The sequence below is a fragment of the Scyliorhinus canicula genome, chromosome 4 (assembly GCF_902713615.1).
Source record: "Scyliorhinus canicula chromosome 4, sScyCan1.1, whole genome shotgun sequence".
Taxonomy (NCBI): Eukaryota; Metazoa; Chordata; class Chondrichthyes; order Carcharhiniformes; family Scyliorhinidae; genus Scyliorhinus; species Scyliorhinus canicula.
The window spans coordinates 73,112,688-73,134,618 of record NC_052149.1 but is presented as its reverse complement, the minus strand read 5'-3'; the positions used below and the strand labels follow the sequence as shown (position 1 = coordinate 73,134,618).

Genomic DNA, 21,931 nt, shown 5'->3' with positions numbered 1-21,931 from the left:
TAAAAGTTAAGAGAAAGGCAAGAATAGACATTGGACCAGTGGAAAATGAGGCTAGAGAAGTAGGATTAGGAAACAAAGAAATGGCAGAATAACTGAATACTTATTTTGCATCAGTCTTTGCGGTGGAAGACACCAGTGGGATACCAGAACTTCAGGTGAATCAGGGGGTAGAGGTGAGTGTGGTAGCCATCACTAAGGAGAAGGTTCTGGGGAAACTGAAAGGTCTGAAGATGGTGAAATCATCTGGACCGGATGGACTGCACCCCAGGGTTCTAAAGGAGATAGCTGAAGTGATTATGGAGGCATTGGTGGTGATCTTTCAGCAATCACTGGAGGTAGGGAGTGCCCCAGAGATTGAAAAATGGCTAATATAACACGGAAATTATAGGCCAGTTAACCTGACTTCAGTCATTGATAAGATTTTAGAGTCCATTATTAAAGATGTGATTGCGGAGTACTTGGAAGTGCATGAAAAACTAGGACTGAGTCAACACGGTTTCGTCAAGGGAGGTCATATCTGAAAAAATTGTTAGAGTTCTTTGAGGCAGTAACAAGAAATTTTGACAAAGGAGAACCAGTGCATCATAAGATACACACAAGTATATGATGGTGCACAGACAGGTATTGATTGATACACAGGATGACCAATGAACACACAGAACACAGCAGCCAAAAGGACACGACCACTATAAAGCCAGAGGGCACTAGTTTTCCCGCTCTCTCGGGATCCAACCTCTGAGACAGTCAGAGCCTGTGAGCAGCAACTAGAACATACACCATGTGATAGTAAGATAGTCTGGTCAGGCTAGCCTCAGGTCTCCAGTCAGCTCAGCATAGTGTCAACCTACAGTTAAAGTATGCATGATAGTTAAGAGTTCAATAAAATAGAGTTGCATTTCTTTGAGTGTTGGAAGCCTGTCTCTCTCACTGTTACAGTGATGAGACCGTCAATTCACGCGACACGTGGTTAGAAGTGAACAGTGGTTTTAAACGTCTTACAACAGAGCCTGCCTGTGACGAGATGAACTCTAGATTAATGGGCAGGCAGGCTACGACTGCCAAGCTTTATACAACCTATGGGGAGGGAGGAGTCATGGGCGGAGCCAAGGGTAGAGCCCAGTACAAACTTCCGTACATTCCCAGTACACCTCTCCCTAGGGGCAGAGCCGCGCAACTGCTCGTGTGCCGAGCTTACAGAGGCATGGTACAACATGTGTGATAACAGTGTGAATTATGCTATTATGATTCACCACATACAGTAAACGCAGTCCTCACAGACCCAGCTTACCCAACACATCACAGTGGATGTGTTCTATTTAGATTTCCAGAAGGCCTTCGACAAGGTGCCTTATAGGAGGCTGTTAAATAAGTTAAGAGCCCTTGGGCAGCACGGAGCATAATGGATAGCACAACTGCTTCACAGCTCCAGGGTCCCAGGTTTGATTCCCGGTTTGGGTCACTGTCTGTGCGGAGTCTGCACGTTCTCCCCGTGTGCGCGTGGGTTTCCTTCTGGTGCTCCGGTTTCCTCCCACAGTCCAAAGATATGCAGGTTAGGTGGATTGGCCGTGATAAATTGCCCTTATTGTCCAAAATTGCCCTTAGTGTTGGGTGTGGTTACTGGGGTTTAGGGATGGGATGGAGGTGTGTACTTGGGAAGGGTGCTCTTTCCGAGAGCTGGTGCAGAGTCGATGGGCCGAATGGCCTCCTTCTGCACTGTAAATTCTATGATTGATCTATGGTGATAAGGGTAAGATACTGGCATGGATAGAAGATCGGCTGACCGGCAGAAGGCAGAGAATGGGGATAAAGGGGTCTTTTTCAGGATGGCAGCCGGTGACTGGTGTGCCTCGGGTCGGTGTAGGGACCACAACTTTTCACAATATACATTAACAATCTGGAAGAAGGAACTGAGGGCATTGTTGTTAAGTTTGCAGATGATACAAAGATAGGAGGGACAGGTAGTATTGAGGAAGCTTCAGAAAGACTTGGACAGGCTAGGAGAGTGAGCAAAGAAGAGGCAGATGGAATACAATGTGGAAAAGTATGAGGTTAAGCACTTTGGAAGGAGGAATGGAGGCATAGACTAGTTTCTAAATGAGGAAATGCTTAGGAAATCAGAAGCACAAAGGGACTCAGGAGTCCTTGTTCAAGATTCTCTTTAGGATAACGTGCAGGCTCAGTTGGCAGGTAAGGAGGCAAATGTAATGTTAGCATTCCTGTCATGAGGGCTAGAATACAAGAGCATGGATGTACTTCTGAGGCTGTATAAGACTCTGGTCAGACTTCATTTGGAGCATTGTGAGTAGTTTTTGGCCCCATATCTAAGGAAGGATGTGCTGGCCTTGGAAAGAGTATAGAGGAGCTTCATAAGAATGATTCCTGGATTGAAGAGTTTATCATATGAGGAACGGTTGAGGACTCTGGGTCTGTACTTGTTGGAGTTTAGAAGGATGAGGGGGGATCTTATTGAAACTTACAGGATACTGAGAGGCCTGGATAGAGTGAATGCAGAGAGGATGTTTCCACTTGCAGGAAACTAGAACCCAAGGCCACAGCTTCAGTCTGAAGGGACGATCCTTCTAAACAGAGGTGAGGAGGAATTTCTTCAGACAGATGGTAGTGAATCTGTGGAACTCTTTGCCGCAGAAAGCGGTGGAGGCCAAATCGCTGAGTGTCTTTAAGACAGAGATAGATAGGTTCTTTATTAATAAGGGGATGATCAGGGGTTAGGGGGAGAAGGCAGGAGAATGAGGATGAGAAACATATAGCGGAGCAGACTCGATGGGCAGAATGGCCTAACTGCTGCTCGGTCTTAAGGATGTTTTCCCCTTTGACTCTCCAGGTGGTGGCGGTCAAGCCCCCACCAGCCTAAAAATTCAGCAGTATGTTTTTACCTCTAACCATGGAGGAAGGCTGGTAGGAATTACACGATTAAATGTCCGTAAATCATGGAAAAATTGTTGGCTGAAGCAGGAATGTGTAACCTGGTTCATATACTTGTTTATATAATATATGTAAAACAAATTAATTTTAAAATTATTTAATCTTATGAGGAACATTTAAAAGGGGGTCTCCTATTTCTGTCATCTTCCATCTCTGCCAGAATTAAGTTCTGGGTGGGAAGGCCCATGGTCGGCTTTCCCCCTCTGCCATCTATTGAGGCCTTGAAGTGGACAATTAATGACCACGTAAATGCCTCATCCCGCTGCGGCTGATGTTAATCCAGCTGCAGGTGGACCTGTCACCATGCAGTGTGCACAACTAAAACTTTGCAGCCAGCTGGGCGGGCCCCACGATCAAAGGCACTCAATGCCTGACCAAGGGACTCACATTGGGAAGTGGAGGAACCCACTGAGAGCCACCTCTACCCTTGCTGCAGACACCCTTCTCTCCATGAAATCCCCACCATCTCCCCACATACTTAACTGTGGCCTGGATTGCTCCATAACCCTGGGATTCCAGTAACTATCCTTCCAGCAGCAACAATGGCCTTTCCAGTGGGGCTGCTGAGCATGTGGGTTACCAGCTTCTGATTGGCCAGCAGATTTTGGAAAGCAGGACCTCCATCCCCAAGGTCTTGATTTCAGGTAAGGTCCACTGCTGGCTTTGCCATAGTCACAAAGAGGCAGTTCCCTCACTCACTCTCCAGCCAGCAGGCAAACCCCTGGGGCTGGATTCTCCGTCGAATAATGGCAAAATCGCGAAAAGCGATCGGCCGGCGAATTGGCTCCGATGCAGAAATCGGGCCTGACGCTGGGTTTGTGCCGAATCGGCATTCTCCGTACCTCTAAAATCAATGAAATCGTGGTGCCTGCCGCGCGGCCTGGAAGTACAGTACGCCTCTCATTATCGGCCCTGACGCCCAAATCTACGGGGCCTCAGCGATTCTGCACCTCCGATGTGCCGATATCCCGACAGCATGTTTCTAACGTCCTATAAAATATCATCAAGCTGGCGTGCTGGCTAAGGTGACTGAGAGAGGATGTGGGAGTGGTCGTGGGTTGACTGCGGGCTCCCGGATCGGACACTGGCCATGCCTTCTGCGGCGGGGGGGCGTCCCCTACCAGGGCCGGGGGTGGGGCAGGAAAGGGAGGGTGAACAGAGCGAGCAGCTGGGGAGCCCACGACCGGACAGGGATGGTGCCCACACACCGAGCGCCATTATGGCGGCCACCTTGCTGGCCACCCACCCCGGCCCCTGGGTGGACGCAGAGAAAATGGGCATATGGTTGGGTGCCCCCTCTCGCCGGCCACCCTACTCAACTGTCGAAACCCAAAGGCGGACCATCCAGGACCACACTGACAGCAGCCGCCAGTGAGGGCAGTGCCATCAAGCGGTGGCCCTGGCAGCAGGGACGGGCGGCAGGACCGGGGGCACTGACGGGGCCGGGGTGTGGGGGCATGCCTTGCTGGGGTGCACGGTGACAACCGGGCCCTCCGTGCAGCCCATGGTCCCTGGCTTGCATGGGTGTATGAGCCATGATGACATGTTATCCTCTCATATTCTGTAGATACTTATGGCATTCGGTCATCAACCAGCGATGTTGGCCGACGTGGGGCCGCTGCCCTGCATGCAGCCCTGTGGCAGCGTGAGCTGGGTGGTGCAGAGAGGAGGCGGAGGCTGCAGCAGAGGAGCGGGCTGCAGAGGGGCAGGTGGCAGCCACTCATGCTGAAGGGCCAAGAAAACCCTGGATGAAACCACGCCTTTACCCCGACCGCACGTCCTTTGAGGACCTCCCTGAGCGGGCATACAGGAGGAGACTGCGGATGAGCAGGAAGACTGTCAGACATATCTGCCAGATGATGGCACACCTGGCACCGCATGGGAATGGGGGAAGACAGCCGCTCCCGATGGCCGTCAAGGTGACGGTAGCGTTGAACCTCTACGCGACAGGGTCTTTCCAGGCGCCGCCTGGGGACCTGTCCGGCATCTCCCAGACATCAGCGCACAGGTGCATCTGTGTTGTTACCGATGCCCTGTATGCCCTTGCGAACCGGTACATCCAGTGCCCAGTGGATCGCGCCCACCAGAATGCCCGGGCAACGGAGTTTGCTGCAGTTATCGGGTGCCCCGGGTCCAGGGGGTAATCAATAGGGTGCATGTTGCCTTGTGGCCACCGGCGGATAACAGACCGTTGTTCACAAACTGAAAGAGGTACCATTCCATGAACGTTCAGGAGCTCTGTGACCATCAAATGCGGATCCTGCACATCTGCGCCCGATACCCGGGCAGTGCACATGACTCATTTGTATTGGCACAATCTGTGATCGCCGATATGTTAGAGGGACCCCCCCCCCCCCCCCCCCCCCCCCCCCCCCAGCTGCGGAGCTGATTGCTGAGCGACAGGGCTTGCCCATTGCTGTCATGGCTGATGACACCTATACGAAGGCCATAGATCGACGCGGAGCGCCGCTACAATGATGCCCATTGTGCGACTGGGGATGTTGTCGAGAGGTCATTCGGGGTCCTGTAAATGCGCTTCAGGTACCTGGACTGCTCTGGAGGGGCCCTCCAATACGAGGCCTGGAGAGACGGCCGCATCGTGGTTGTCTGCTTTGTCCTCCATAATATAGCCCAGCAGAGAGGCAATGTGGTGGAGGAGGAGGAGGAACAAGGGCAGGCCTCGTCAGATGAGGAGGATGAGGGGGAGGGGGACAATGAGCGTGACATGGGGGCTGACCAGGCACAGGAAGCCGCACTACGGTACCGCCAGGGCTTGCGCGCACGGGACACATTAATCGCTACATGTTTTACCAACTGCGGGGAGCAGGGTTGCTGGGCAGGGACACCACAATACCACAGCCCTTCACTACCGAACACCCTCACCTCCCACACCATGGACCACCCTCACCTCCCACACCACCAAACACCCTCACCTTCCACACCACCAAACCACCCGCATGCACACCCCGCTCCGTTATATATACCTATGGCAATAGGAGCCAGGGTTGGGAGTGACAGCGGGTCTGGTCCATGAGATGGAGGATGATGACAGCCCGCTCTGCGATGAGCTCCATGCTCAACATCGTTAGACAATGTCTGAGTCATGCCCACAGTAGCACCTTCCACCTTGGTGATCCCTGCATGCGACCTGGCCAGTCCATCACACGGCCCTGTCAAATAGCTGGGATCGGAGTGATAGGGATGGTCGGGGAGGGGGTGAGGCTGGTGGGACAGCACCAAGGCTGGTTTTAACAGTGTGAACATGTGTTTATTCTGAATAATTACATACAGTCCGTGTCCTCGCCCTATATCTAAGCTGTGCCGTGCACCCATGCCAACTTAACTGGCGTCTAACTTTCTGGTCTTACGGGGGCCCTACCACTACGCCTTTGTGGTTCCCCAGACAGTACAGCAGGAGTGCAGGCAGCCTGCTGTGACTCCTGCTCTGCGTCGAGGGTTCCCGTCGGCGCACGTCTTCTGGGGCGGTCCGGCGTGGATGGGCCCACTGCTCCTCGGACGTCCCTGGTTGCGTGGTGCCACCATCTTCTGCGTGCTGCCCAGATGCACCAGGGGCAGGAGGGGGGGAATCCGAGGTGCTGCATGTTCAGGGATGTCCTCTTCAGGAGTCACCGGCACGGGCCCCAGCACCTCCTCCTCCCTCGGGGTGCCCAATTGCCCCTGGGCTTCTCCAAGGGAAGGGGATGCAAGCGGAGACATCTCCCGAGGCCCTCCCGCCACCTGCCACTGCCTGTCCAGGAGGCCCCCTCTGGTGTCGAGAAGGGTTTGCACGCTCGCGGCCATGGAGCACTTGCAGTGGGCCATCTCCGCCTATGACTGTGCCACCACCCTGAGGGTCTGTGCCACATCAACCAGTGAGTGGCCCACCTCCCTCTGGGACTGGATCACGTCCCTCCGTGTCTGTGCGACACTGGACACCACCTGGTCAATGCCGCCGATGCTCTAAGCAATGGTCTGCTATGACTCGGCCATACTGAGGAGCGCTGCTGAAATCTCCAGCTGGCTCCGGCCCATGATTGCCTGTGAGAGGGCAGCCCTGTTCTGGGCCTCGGCCCCCGCCTGCACAGAATGCCCCAGGCCTGGCAACCGTTAACCCATGTCCGACACTGTTGCCCCCATTGCCTCCACCGCGGATGCTACCTGTGCGGCTTCGGCCTGAGTAGCACGCATGACCGGCACCACACCCTGCACCTGCACACGGATGGACTCCTCCACCTGCCTCTGCAGGTGCTGGAAGCCGCCCATCATCTCCTCCTCCAGTCCCTGGGTCTCTGCCTGCACCTGCACTATGGGCCGCAGCTGGTTCCTGGGGCAGGACTGCTCTCTGGCTCCTCGGCTGCTCCTACCAACACCTGTTTTACCGGACTGACTGTGTGGTGCGCATCAGTGAGTGACCCAGGAGCCTCTTCATTAATTTGCCGAACTGAGGTGATAGTCTCTGAGATGGTGGGCAGTGTTAGAGATAGCAGGGACGGAAAGTCTGTGTCCTCCTCTGGCCCGAACCCCTGGGAATCCTGGGTCTCGGGCAGAGGGCTGGTGTTCTGGCTACTCTTATCGTCGGTGCTCGGCTGTTTGTGATGCATCGGCTCTGGCACTGGCTGGGCGTGGGGGGCCAAGGATGGACCAGGCCCATCCCTGGCTAATCCTGTAAGACACAAGACGGCATGTATGGTTATTCAGCGGGACGGGGGTGAGGTGTGAAGTGGTGAGGGCTGGGGTAAGGGGGGTTGGGGCGTGGGGTGAGGGGGAGTTGGGGTATGGAATGACTGGGGTTGGGGTGTGGGATGTGGGGGGTTGGGGTGGGCACACATTTGTCATGGGGACCCGCAACCAGGTAAAGGCTCTCACTTCGTCACGCGCCGCCAACCTCCGTGTCGGCGACCTCCCTCTCCTCCGGGCCGCCGACAACGTCTAGTGCCCTCTGCTCGGACACAATGAGGGGACACAGGTCTGATGGTCCCCTTCCGGTCTTCTCCCGCTTCCGGTGGTTGTGCACGGCCTTGTCCTGAGAGGGGGCCAAACACAAACAACGACAGTGTTGACCGTCCAACGCATGCAGCCCAGCGGCTGGATAGATGATGGCATCAGTGGCCAGGGCACACGGCCATTGCGGCAGGCATGGGTGATGGCATATGGATCAGTGTGGTGGTCCGTCCGTTCCCAGGGGGGATGGGGGTGGCCCGGGTCACATGTGTGGGGGGAGGGGGTAGGAGGGTTAGTGCCAGGGGCACAGTGCTGGGTACTCACCCTGGCTGCCCTGAGGAGGTCGTGCAGTTTCTTCCTGCACTGGTCTCCAGCCTGGGACATCTCCCCGACAGCACTGACGGCGGCTCCCACCTCCACCCAGGCACGTCGAACGATGGCACATGATGACCTCCGTCCCGTCCTGGGGTACAGCACCAGCCTCCTCTCCTCCACAGAGTCCAAGAGGGTCTCGAGTTCGGTGTCTCGGAAGGGCGGCCCTGCTCTCTTTGCGGCTATGTTGGCTGCGACGCTTGTGTGTGGGAGGAGGTAATGACTTATGTCCATTGTCAATCATGGAAGCGGCGAAACGGCCGCCATTCTGTTATCAGGGGCTGGTTTAGCTCAGTGGGCTAGACAGCTGGGTTGTGATGCAGAACAAGGCCAGCAGCGCGGGTTCAATTCCCGTAACCGCTGAGAATTCTGAATTCTCCCTCCGTGTACCCAAACAGGCGCCGGAATGTGGCGACTTGGGGCTTTTCACAGTAACTTCATGGCAGTGTTAATGAAAGCCTACTTGTGATAATAAAAATATTATTATCATTATTAGAGTGTGGAGTTCCACATTACGCCCGTGCTAGCCCCTTGGTAGCAGATGAATCGCTGCAGCTGTGGACCCGGACTTGCTGTTGTGAAACTCCACCGTTTTCACAACGGCGTCAACACTTAGGGCGGGATTCTCCCGTACCCTGCGGGACGGGGGGTCCCGTTGGGACGGAGTGGCGTGAACCACTCCGCCGTCTGCCCGTCCCAAGAGTGCGGAATCCTCCGCAACCTGAGGGGCTAGGCCGGCGCCGGAGTGGTTTGCGCCCGCCGGCCAGCGTGGCAGGCCTTTGGCGCCACGCCAGCCGCGGCCGAAGGGACTCCGCCAGCCGGCACAAGTCTGCACATGCGCGGGAGTGTCAGCGGCTGCTGACGTCATCCCCGCGCATGCTCGGGGGGGTCACCTACGCGTCGGCCATCGCGGAGGCTGACACGGTCGACGTGTAGGAAAAGAGTGCCCCCATGACACAGGCCCGCACGCGGATCGGTGGGCCCCGATCGTGGGCCAGGCCACCGTGGGGGCACCCCCCAGGGCCAGATCGCCCGTGCCCCACCCCCCAGGACCCCCGCCAGGTCCCGCTGGTAAGGGACCTAGTCTGATCCATGCCGGCGGGACCGGCAAAAAACCAGCGGGACTTCGGCCCATCGCGGGCCTGAAAATTCGGGCAGCCCCGGGGCCCATTGAGTCGTGCCAGTCCCCGACATTCTCTGGCGCGGGCGGCGCGCCTCACCCCTCGCCGACATTTGGAGGGCCGGAGAATTCGGCGGCCGGCAGGGGCGGGATTCACGCCGACCCCCGGCGATTCTCCAACCGGCAGGGAGTCGGAGAATCCCGCCCTTAGTCTCCAGAATGGAGAATGCAGCCCCTGATACCTAAACAAGATTCCATCCTATAAGCGGGCGTTGCACTGTTTTCATATCTAATAAACGTATGCCGAAATGTCACTACATGTGACCTTCCATGACGGTTTATAGTCCACCAAACATTCCACAGCTCACTAAAAAAGACCAGCGAATGACATTCTTCTGCATTTACCCTAGTTCTGAATGGATGTAAATTTGCACTTAACTCTTAGATGCTGACAAACCTGACCTCATTATTTCTAATGTTTCACAGTGATTTTGTTCAGCGATTCAATTTTCGTTTGTCCTAACCCGGGCCCCTTACTGTATTTTCTGTGTCTGAATATTTTAAATGGCGCCTTGAACTGTTGCATTTAATAGAGGAAAGCCTTCAAATGTAATTCCATTTAAAATGCTGTGCTTATTCTGCTATGATGAATTCTAACCTTAATTTTCATAACATCAATAAGAAATAAGGGAATTAAAGATGATAGACAGAATATGCACCCTCTTTCGTTGGCACTCAATTATTTCTTCTGGATTTATTCTAATAGGTGTCTTTGAGTACACACTGCTGAGATTCTCAGGAAATTTTAGTACAGGTTGTTGGTATGATTGGTGTAAATTAGATTGAGGAAAATCTGGTTTATTATCTTAATAATTGATCACTACTTTGAGGTTTTAGCAATGGCCTTGGCACCACATAGCAATTGCATGCTAGCACTATCCTTCCGTTCCTGTTCCACTTTATTAGGATAAAACCACCGCAGCTCTTTCTTCAACTCTCCATGATACACATTCTTCAACTACTACTGTTATGGGCCAGGATTTAGAAAGCACCAAGGTATATCATGGAGGTTACCTGACCTACAACTTTTAATAGATTTTGGTTATGAGGAGCACAAGGGCCTACTTTCCAGGTGTAATGCAACAGAGACCTTAAGTATTTTTAAACAAAACAATATTTATTCTATGAATTCAGTTAACATTTTATAAACACACAGTAAACATTTTATCAACTACCAACACAACTACCCCCCACAGATACAGTACTCTATATGTAACCCTTAATAGCTTTCTGAAGAACATCCATAAGCCAAACATCCTTTTTAACAAAGCAGTAGGTATAAATTCTTTGCACAAGACAGTTGTCACTTTTAAATTATCGAGTGATCTGGACATCTTTTAACATACAGAGAGAGAGACAAAATGAATCTTCCTTGTCTGAATTCAACTTTCAACTGCCTAAAACGAAAGTAAAACACAAAGCCACAAACAGCTTCCAGCTCAAAATGAAAGTGAAATCCAGAGGCACAACCCAGCTCCACCCACATAATGACATCACTGCAGCTATTTGATAAACACCCATTTCTTAAAGGTACACTCCCATGACACTACCTTCCCTTAATTTATTGAATCTTGTTGCAAGGTGGCAGACCACCGGAGGGGTATCCCCAATGTGAAACATCTCATGGCTTATGTGTATCAGGCATAGGTAGGCGCTGTGGCCTTACTGTGGGAGATGGAGAGGTCAGTGCCAGATTGTCAGCACTAGGTTAGTGACTGAATGCCTGCCCTGTCACTGTGACATCCATGTTTGGAATCTCACAGCCACAAGTTTCATCCCCTTCTCCTCCTTGATGTTTACCCATTCTTACCTTACATCTTCCATTACTGCCAGTCCAGCACAGCAACAGAGTGCACTGAAGGACCAAGATCATGTTGATGTCAAGCTCTGGGCATCGGGGAATAAATTCCTTCTGTTGATTGTGGAATCTGCCAATGCTAGTCTGCAATCCGGAAATTAACAAATTGTCAAGTGCCATAACCACCTCATTCCTTTCTTTTTTTTCTTTAATCTTTATTGTCACAAGTAGGCTTACATGAACACTGCAATGAAGTTACTGTAAAAAGCCTTGAGCCGCCACATTCCAGCACCTGTTCAGGTACACAGAGGGAGAATTCGGAATGTCCAAATTACCTAACAGCATGACTTTCGGGAATTGCACCCGGAAGAAACCCACGCAGACACGGGGAGAACTTGCAGACAGTGACCCAAGCCTGAGATCGAACCTGGGACCCTGGCACTGTGAAGCCATAGTGCTAACCACTATGCTACCGTACCACATGGTCATTTGAACTTTTTAGTAAGTTTTCTGGATATTCATCACTTTGTTTATTCTTCGCTTTGTTTGATGAAGAAACATATTTGGGTCAGATTCGATAAAATTATGGCATTTTTTCCCCTGTCTCAATGCAATGTTGCCTGCCCCTGTGAATTGTGTGGCTGCGTAGTACTGCTAGAAAAGAAAACTTTCTCCACCTTTATGTCCACTTTTGCAGGTAAAGGAGTGTCTGTTCCATTTGCTTCTGCTTTGCACCCAGGAACAGAGCATTTCCCTTGTGAATAGGAGAAGAAAATCAGCCTCCAAATGGTCACATTTGTTTTTGAAAATAATGGCAGAGTTTTTCTGTGCACTTGCTATTGCATATTGCTTATTCTGATTGGTGACCTAATTGGTTCACCCAGATCCTTCAAATTAATTGGGAACTAAATTGGATCGATCCAAAAAATGAGCACGGGAATCACGATGTGTGATTAATGTGCACCTGTAGATTGAAATGCAGGCAGCACGCCAACCTCATGATGTTTGCTCATTATCAGTTTTGCATGCAGCTGGCAGTAACTATGCTGTTGATTGGCTGCAAGCATCAGCGGGGGCTAAAAATTGTAATGTACTAGCACCAGTTACAGCTAGCCTTCACTACTTAAAGCTCACCTACACCTTTTAATAGAGGAAGTGTATTGTGGCTGGACAGATGTGGGAGGTCGTCAGGAAGAGAATCTGAGGGCAGCACGGTGGCACAGTGGTTAGCACTGCTGCCTCATGGCGCCGAGGACCCGTGTTCAATCCCGGCTCTGGGTCACTGTCCGTGTGGAGTTTGCACACTCTCCCTGTGTTTGCGTGGGTTTCTCCGTCACAACCCAAAGATGTGCAGGGTAGGTGGATTGGCCACACTAAATTGCCCCTTAATTGGAAAAAATGAATTGGGTACTCTAAATTTAAAAAAAAGGAAGGGAATATGACCTGGGAAACAGTGAGAGATGGCTAAATATGATAACAGGCGTGCCCAAGAATTTCATTCATTGCATTGGCTGTGTTTCTGGAGAGAAGAATGGATGTCCAATGTCTGCAGAGGATTGGGTGACCCTCCAGACACATGGTATAATGGCAATCATAGCAATTACTGTGGAGGTGAATGCGAGGGATAAAGCCCTAAGTATGTGGATGCAATGCTGCAAAAAGTAAAAATACGGCATGAGACATCAAGGTCAGTTGAATGTATCTTCAAATGAGAAATCAGATCAACTGTGGCACTGGCCTCAAGCATCGCTCAATGCACCACACCAACAATGTCTCCCAATCAGGAAACATGCCTAACATTAATAGCTTCACCTCACCCTCACAAATAACATTGCTACAAACCACACATCCAAATCTCAGACCTTGTGCATGTTGTCAGCAATTCAAATATGACAGCTAAATTATCCAAACACATTGTACTGCATTCAATGACACAATGCCCTCTCTCTTACCTTGCAATGTGGCATACACATGTAGGGAGCAGGAGTTAACTGAGAAGGACATGCGTGCCTGCTTACTGTAACCTTCACGTGAGAAATAGTACTGGCTTTTATTGGAGCAGCTATGACTGAAGTTACAGCCAGTGGTCAAATGGAAACCATTGAAGATGATGTTTGCGATTCACTGGAAAATATACAAAGTCTGGTTTTGTGCTCTTTTGGCAGGGTGTTTCGTGACAGTTGTACTATCAAGATTGGGACGACTATTCAACGGTACTTTACCCTTTTTTCGGGCCTTGGGGAGTTTCTCCCCATCGAGGCCACAGTGAAATTCTTCCGGCACTGGGGATTTGAGCTCACCAGCAGGACTGCCTCCTCACATATCAAGATGCCATTTTGAAAGGCTCCCCTGACCTCTACACCCCTCCTCCCACTTTCAGAAACTCCACTTTCAGTATCCCCCCTTCACAGCCCCCGACATTTCTGCGGTTCTCGCAAACCACCCCGTCTTCCCCTCTTTCATGGGCATGGCAACACAGGCCCCAACTTTTGGCAGTGCCAACCTGGCACCCGGTCACCTTGGCATCGCCAGCCTGGCACCCTGCCAGTGCCTTGTAGATGGTGGACAGGCTTTGGGAGTCAGGAGGTGAGTTGGTCGCCATATGGTTCCTAGCTTTTGATCTGCCTGGTAGCCACAGTATTAATATAGCGAGTCCAGTTCAGTTTCTGATCAATGGTAACCCCTCAAGATGTTGATTGTGGGGAATTCAGCGATAGTAATACCATTGAGTGTCAAGGGGCGATGGTTAGATCCTCTCTTGTAGGAGATGGTCATTGCCTGCCACTTGTGTGGTGTAAATGTAACTTGCCACTTGGATATTGTCAAGGTTTTGCTGTATTTGGACATCGACTGCTTCATTATATGAGGTGTTGCGAATGGTGCTGAATATTGTGCAGTCATTCGCAAACATCCCCACTTCTGACCTTAAGATGGAAGGGAGGTCATTGATGAAGCAGCTGAAGATGGTTGGGCCTAGGACACTACCCTGAGGAACGCCTGCAGTGATGTCCTGGAGTTGAGATGATTGACCTTAAACCACCACAACCATCTTCCTTTGTACCAGGTATGACTCCAACCAGCGAATAGTTTCCCCCCTGATTCCCATCGACTCCAGTTTAGCAAGGGCTCCTTGATGCCATACTCGGTCAAATGCTGCCTTGATGCCAAGGACAGTCACTCACACCTCAACTCTTGCATTCAGCTCCTTTGCCCATGTTTGAACCAAGGCTGTAATGATTTCAGGAGCTGAATGAGCCTGGTAGAACCCAAACTAGGCGTCCATGAGCAGGTTGTTGCTGAGTAAATGCTGCTTTGTAGCACTGTAGATGACTCGTTCCATCACTTTGCTGATGATGGAGTGTAGACTGATAGGGCGGTAATTGGATGGGTTGCATTTGTCCTGTTTCTTGTGTACAGGACACACCTGTACAGGACACGCACACGGTAGCATTGTGGATAGCACAATTGCTTCACAGCTCCAGGGTCCCAGGTTCGATTCCAGCTTGGGTCACTGTCTGTGCGGAGTCTGTACATCCTCCCCGTGTGTGCATGGGTTTCCTCCAGGTGCTCCGGTTTCCTCCCACAGACCAAAGATGTGCAGGTTAGGTAGATTGGCCATGATAAATTGCCCTTAGTGTCCAAAATTGCCCTTAGTGTTGGGTGTGGGGTTACTGGGTTATAGGGATAGGGTGGAAGTGTTGACCTTGGGTAAGGTGCTCTTTCCAAGAGCCGGTGCAGACTCAATGGGCCGAATGGCCTCCTTCTGCACTGTACATTCTATGATAATCTATGATAACCTGAGCAACTTTCCACATTGCGGGGTAGATGCCACTGTTGTAGCTGTACTTGTACTGCTTGGCTAGGGGTGTGGCAAGTTCTGGAGCACAAGTGTTCAGTACTATTACCGGGATATTGCCTGGACCCATAGCCTTTGTAGTTTCCAGTGCCTCTAGCCATTTCTTGATATCACGAGGAGTGAATTGTGTTGGCTGAAGACTGACATCTGTGATGCTGGGGACCTCTGGAGGAGACTGAGATGGATCATCCACTCATTATTTCTGGCTGAAGATGGTTGCGAATGCCTCAGCCTTGTGCTGGGCTCCACCATCATTGAGGATGGGGATATTCTCTGCCCTTGCCACCCTCAGTGCTTCCTCCAAGTTATGATCAACATGGAAGAGAATTGCTAATGTTATCCCCTTGTTTAAAAAGGGTAGCAGGGATAGTCCAGGTAATTATAGACCGGTGAGCCTGACATCAGTGGTAGGGAAGCTGCTGGAGAAGATACGGAGGGATGATAGGATCTATTCCCATTTGGAAGAAAATGGGTTTATCAGTGATAGGCAACATGGTTTTGTGCAGGGAAGGTCATGTATTGCCAACTTAATAGAATTCTTTGAGGAAGTGACAAAGTTGATTGATGAGGGAAGGGCTGTAGATGTCATATACATGGACTTCAGTAAGGCATTTGATAAGGTTCCCCATGGTAGGCTGATGGAGAAAGTGAAGTCTCATGGGGTCCAGGGTGTACGAGCTAGATGGATAAAGAACTGGCTGGGCAACAGGAGACAGAGTAGTGGTGGAAGGGAGTTTCTCAAAATGAAGAACTGTGACCACTGGTGTTCCACAGGGATCCGTGCTGGGACCACTGTTGTTTGTGATATACATAAATGATCTGGAGGAAGGTATAGGTGGTCTGATTAGCAAATTTGCAGATGACACTAAGATTAGTGCAGTAGCAGATAGTGAAGGGGACTGTCAGTGAATGCAGCAGAATATAGATAGATTGGAGAGTTAGGTGGAGAAATGGCAGATGGTGTTCAATCCGGGCAAATGCGAGGTGATGCATTTTGGAAGATCCAATTCAAGAGCGAACTATATGGTAAATGAAAAAGCCCTGGGGAAAATTGATGTACAGAGAAATCTGGGTGTTCAGGTCCATTGTATCCTGAAGGTGGCAACGCAGGTTGATAGAGTGGTCAAGAAGTCACACGGCATGCTATCCTTCATCGGACGGGGTATTGAGTACAAGAGTTAGCAGGTCATGTTACAGTTGTATAAGACTTTGGTTCGGCCACTTTTGGAATACTGCGTACAGTTCTGGTCGCCACATTACCAAAAGGATGTGGATGCTTTGGAGGACCTTTAACGAGGCAAGGGAAGGGGTGGCTTTGCCCCCAACGATGTCTCGGGCGCTGATCTCCCTGATTCTTAAGCGAGACAAGGACCCCCTGCAGTGTGGGCCTTACAGGCCGATCTCACTTTTGAATGTGGACGCCAAGTTGCTGGCAAAGATCTTCGCCACGAGGATAGAGGACTGTGTGCCGCAGGTTATCCACAAGGATCAAACGAGGCTAACGGAGAATCCCCTTAACTTTTGTTTTTAGAAATCGTGGAGCAAAGTTGGTGAACAAAATCACAAAGTCTGCTGATGAGCTTTTAATGGAAAGAATAAAATATTTATTAAACAAGGAAGGTCAACTATATTACACCAGAACAAATGATTGGAAAGATTTCAATACAAACATAAGAAGATGTTTTAAATTCACACTATTCCTTTACCCCAGCAATATCTTTACAGATATAACCCAGTAAAAGGTTACCACTTGCTTGACACGTACAGGCTTTTTGCTCGGGAGTGGCAAAGTTGCAAACGGTTTTCTTTCTGTAAATTCTTGAGCTTTGTTTCTTACCCAATTCATCTCTCCCTCCCAGCCCAGAGACGCTCAAAATCGTACCCTACACTCAGTGGGCAGAATTCTCCCAAGTCTCTGTGGTGGTATGATTTGCATAGCTGTCTGCCATTGGTGCAGAACACCGCCTTACCATTGGCCCTGGTCGGTCATGTGCCTCTCGACCGATTGCTTGAGACCAGTCATGTGACAGCTCTCCGATTGGTCGAGAGGCTGAGTTAACCACGCCTCCAGAGCGAGGTATAAATAACCAGAACGCCCGGCGGTCGTCCATTTACTGTAGTCGACCGCAGGGCTAACTTCTAGCTTATTAAAGCCTAACTTTTGTACAGCAACTCGTCTCGCGTTCGATTGATGGTTCATCAATTTAATAAGCTAGAATTTTGAAGATGGAGCTCCGGATCAAGCCCGAATGCCTCCGCATCAGCCCGCAAACTCAGAACGCTTCAGAAATCTTTCAACATTGGCTGGCATGTCTCGAGGGATACCTGGCGTCTGCAAACAGCCCCCCCCACCATGGCACAGAAGCTTCACATCCTCCACTCCAGCGTGGGCACGACAGCCTACGCGATGATCAGGGAAGAAAAAGATTACGATGCAGCCATGCTTAAGCTGAATGGACTGTTTCTTAAACCAGTCAACAGAGTATTCACCCGACATCTGCTGGTCACCAGACAACAGCTCCCCGGTGAGTCATTAGACCAATTTTACCAGGCCCTCGCTGTCTGGGAGGAATTGTTCCTGCCTCCAAGTTTCAGCCACGGAGCACATGGAACTTCTGATCAGAGATGCTTACATGGCTGGGATGCAGTCTGCCGCTATCTGCCAGCGGATGCTGGAGAAAGACAACCTCAGCTTAACTGAGGCACGGACTCTCTCCACCTCCCTGGAGGTCGCCGATTTAAACTCCCGCACCTATGTCCCCAGCCGCTCTGCACCACCCTGGGCCTCCTGGCACGCTTCCCCACCGCCATCCGCCGCTCCCGACCTCCCTCAGGCCTGCGCCGCGGGACGCCCCGACAAGTCCGCGGGGCCCCGCTGCTATTTCTGTGGGTTCGCGAAACACCCTTGTCCGCGCTGCCCAGCCCGCTCCGCCCTCTGTAAGAGCTGCGGGAAGAAGGGCCACTTCTCCTCCGTCTGCCAGACCAAATCGGCCGCTGCTGTACCGCGCAGCAACCGGGGATCCCCCCCTCCGGGCCCTTGCTGGCCCCTCCAGTACGCCGTGCCGATCTCTCCCCCCCCCGCTCCCGGGCCCCTGCGCCCGGCCTGCGTGCCTCCCCCTCTCCTCCGGGGCCTTTCCGGGCCCCCCCAGCATTGACTTCAAGGGGCCACTTCCCTCTAACAGCGCGCAACTCTCCCCTCGCCGCCCCCGGGCCCCTGCGCCTGCGCGCCTCTCTGCCCCCGCTCTCAGCCGCTCCGGTCGGCCCGCCGGCACCGCTAACTCCGCCCCCCTCAACCACGAGGGCCCCGTGGGCGCTGCCATCTTGGGGCGCCGACTCCACGTGCGGGTCCTGGGTGCCGCCATCTTGGGATCCCAACTCCACGTGCAGATCCTGGGCACCACCTTCATGGACTGGCACGCAAGGTTCTGCCAGCTACTACTCGGGCGACGACGACTGCGACGATGGTTCTTCTCCATGGCTCGGGGACATTCAACTCGACCAGTCACGACCACGCACGCTCGCCAAAACAACAACACTGATCCACCTCAACAGCCACGAGACAGGCTGCCTGCTGGACTCCGGGAGCACGGAAAGCTTCGTTCACCCTGCCACAGTAAGACGCTGCGCGCTCCCTGTCCATCCTGTAAAACACAAAATCGGGTTAGCCTCAGGTTCGCACTCCGTCCGTATCACCGGCTGCTGCATCGCGGACCTCACGGTCCAAGGGAAGGTTTTTAAAAATTACAAACTCCTTGTCCTCCCTGACCTTTGTGCACCGGCACTCCCAGGACTGGACTTCCAGTGCAACCTGCAGAGCTTGACTTTCCAATTTGGCGGCCCTATACCCCCCCTCACTGTCTGCAGCCTCGCGTCCCTCAAAGTGGACCCCCCCTCCTTGTTTGCTAATCTCACCCCCGATTGCAAACCCGTCGCGACACGGAGCAGACGGTACAGTGCCCAGGACCGGACCTTCATCAGGTCCGAGGTCCAGAGGTTGCAGAAGGAAGGGGTCATCGAGGACAGCAACAGTCCCTGGCGAGCCCAAGTGCTGGTGGTCCGGACTGGGGAGAAAAACCGGATGGTCATCGACTATAGCCAGACCATCAACCGGTTTACGCAACTGGACGCGTATCCTCTCCCCCGTATTTCCGCCATGGTAAACGATATCGTGAAATACAAAGTCTTCTCCACTGTGGACCTTACGTCCGCTTATCACCAGCTCCCCCTCTGCGTGAGTGACCGACTGTACACCGCGTTTGAGGCAGATGGGCGCCTCTACCACTTCCTTAGGGTTCCATTTGGTGTCACAAATGGGGTCTTGGTCTTCCAACGGGAGATGGACCGAATGGTCGACAAGTACGGATTACGGGCTACCTTTCCGTATCTCGATAATGTCACTATCTGCGGCCACGACCAGCAGGACCATGACGCCAACCTCCAGAAATTCCTCCAAACTGCAAAACTCCTTAACCTCACATACAATAAGGATAAGTGCATGTTTAGCACCGACCGTCTAGCCATCCTCGGCTACGTAGTGCGGAACGGAGTGATAGCCCCCGACCCCAAACGCATGCGCCCCCTGGTGGAACTCCCTCTCCCCAATACCCTCAAATCCCTCAATCTTTGCCTGGGTTTCTTCGCTTACTACGCCCAATGGGTTCCCAATTACGCTGACAAGGTCCGTCCCCTCATTCAAACCACGACCTTCCCGCTGTCGACAGAGGCCTGCCAGGCCTTTAGCCGCATCAAAGCGGACATCGCAGAGGCCACGATGCGCGCCATCGACGAGTCCCTCCCCTTCCAGGTCGAGAGCGACGCAACAGAAGTAGCTCTGGCGGCCACCCTGAACCATGCGGGCAGACCCGTGGCCTTCATCTCCAGAACCCTCCAGGCTTCCGAACTCCGCCACCCCTCTGTGGAAAAGGAAGCCCAGGCCATAGTCGAAGCTGTGCAACATTGGAGGCACTATTTGGCCGGCAGGAGGTTTACCCTCCTCACAGGAAGACCATAGCCTTCATGTTTGATAATGCACAAAGGTGCAAGATTAAGAATGACAAGATCTTACGGTGGCGGATCGAGTTGTCCACGTACAACTATGAGACCTTGTATCATCCTGGGAAGCTCAATGAGCCTCCTGATGCCCTGTCCCGCGGTACCTGCGCCAGCGCGCAGATAGACCGCCTCCGCTCCCTCCACGCGGACCTCTGCCATCCAGGGATGACCCGTTTCTACCATTTCATTAAGGCACGCAACCTGCCTTTCTCCATCGCGGAAGTCAGGACAGTAACCCGTGACTGCCACATCTGCGCAGAGTGCAAGCCGCACTTCTACCGCCCCGAACGCGCACATCTGATCAAAGCATCCCGCCCCTTCGAACGTCTCAGTATTGACTTCAAGGGGCCCCTTCCCTCTAACAACCGCAACATTTACTTCCTGGCGGTAATCGACGAATACTCCCGCTTCCCCTTCGCCATTCCCTGCCCGACATGACCACATCGACCGTCATTACGGCCCTCCTCTCCATCTTCTCCCTGTTCGGCTACCCCGCGTACATACATAGCGATCGGGGGTCCTCATTTATGAGTGACGAGCTGCGTCAATTCCTGCTCAACAGGGGCATTGCCTCTAGCAGGACGACCAGCTATAACCCTTGGGGTAACGGGCAGGTCAAGCGGGAGAATGGTACCATCTGGAAGACCATACTACTGGCCCTCCGGTCCAGAGATCTCCCTATTTCCCGATGGCAAGAGGTTATCCCCAATGCCCTACATTCTATCCGCTCACTCCTCTGTACCGCAACAAATCAGACACCTCATGAACGTCTTCTTGTTTTCCCCAGGAAGTCGTCCTCCGGATCCCCTCTCCCGACGTGGCTGGCCGCCCCCGGACCCACCTTGCTCCGGAAGCATGTGCGGGTGCACAAGTCCGACCCGTTGGTGGAACAAGTCCAGTTACTCCACGCTAAACAGCAGTATGCGTATGTGGAGTACCCCGACGGTCGGCAAGACACGGTCTCCCTCCGGGACCTGGCACCCCCCCGGTTTTTTTTCCCCCAGCGCCCCACCCTGGCCACCCCTTCCCCATCCATGGCGTCTCCACCGCCAGCTCGGGTGACGGAGACTGTTCAAGGACCATCGCTCCAGGACGTCAGCGGAACCACCACCATCGGCTGAACCGACGTGTCCTACTCCACTGCGGCGGTCTGCCAGAACATCACGGGCCACGAAAAGACTGATCGAGTCGATTTAATTTACAACAACTCCATGGAGCTTGTTGGGACATTTTGTACTATTGTTAATTGTCTGGGCCAGTGGGAAGCCAAAAAAAAAAATGTTTTTCTCCCTTCTCTGGCTGCTACTCATACCACCAGTACTCCCCCCCGCCCCCCGCCCCCCCCCCCCCCCCCCCCCCCCCCCGGCTCTCGTTGATACCTCCCCCCGGCTTCTTTCTCTGCAAGGGGTGAATGTGGTGGTATGATTTGCATAGCTGTCTGCCATTGGTGCAGAACACCAGCTTACCATTGGCCCTGGTCGGTCATGTGCCTCTCGACCGATTGGTTGAGACCAGTCATGTGACGGCTCTCTGATTGGTCGAGAGGCTGAGTTAACCACGCCTCCAGAGCGAGGTATAAATAACCAGAACACCCGGCGGTCGTCCATTTACTGTAGTCGACCGCAGGGCTAACTTCTAGCTTATTAAAGCCTAACTTTTGTACAGCAACTCGTCTCGCGTTCGATTGATGGTTCATCAGTCTCCAATGCAAGAAACACCGGGTGCTGGATTCTCCTCACCTCGACGCCAAAATCGCGGCTGGCGCGGGGGCGGAGAATCAATTTCTCTG

At 52.5% G+C, this 21,931-nt stretch overlaps 1 protein-coding gene across 5 annotated transcripts in view; it reads left to right on the top strand.

The window, feature by feature from the left end:
- Positions 1-21,931, top strand: part of pde4ba (phosphodiesterase 4B, cAMP-specific a) — a 1,084,249-nt gene that overhangs the window by 612,539 nt on the left and 449,779 nt on the right. Inside the window, exon 1 of one of the 5 annotated variants that reach the window (XM_038794463.1) lies at positions 11,716-11,735. The exons of the other annotated variants lie outside the window; for them this stretch is intronic. The gene's annotated coding sequence lies outside the window, so the exon portion shown is untranslated. Of the gene's footprint in view, positions 1-11,715; positions 11,736-21,931 lie in introns of those variants that run through there. 5 annotated transcript variants of the gene reach the window in all.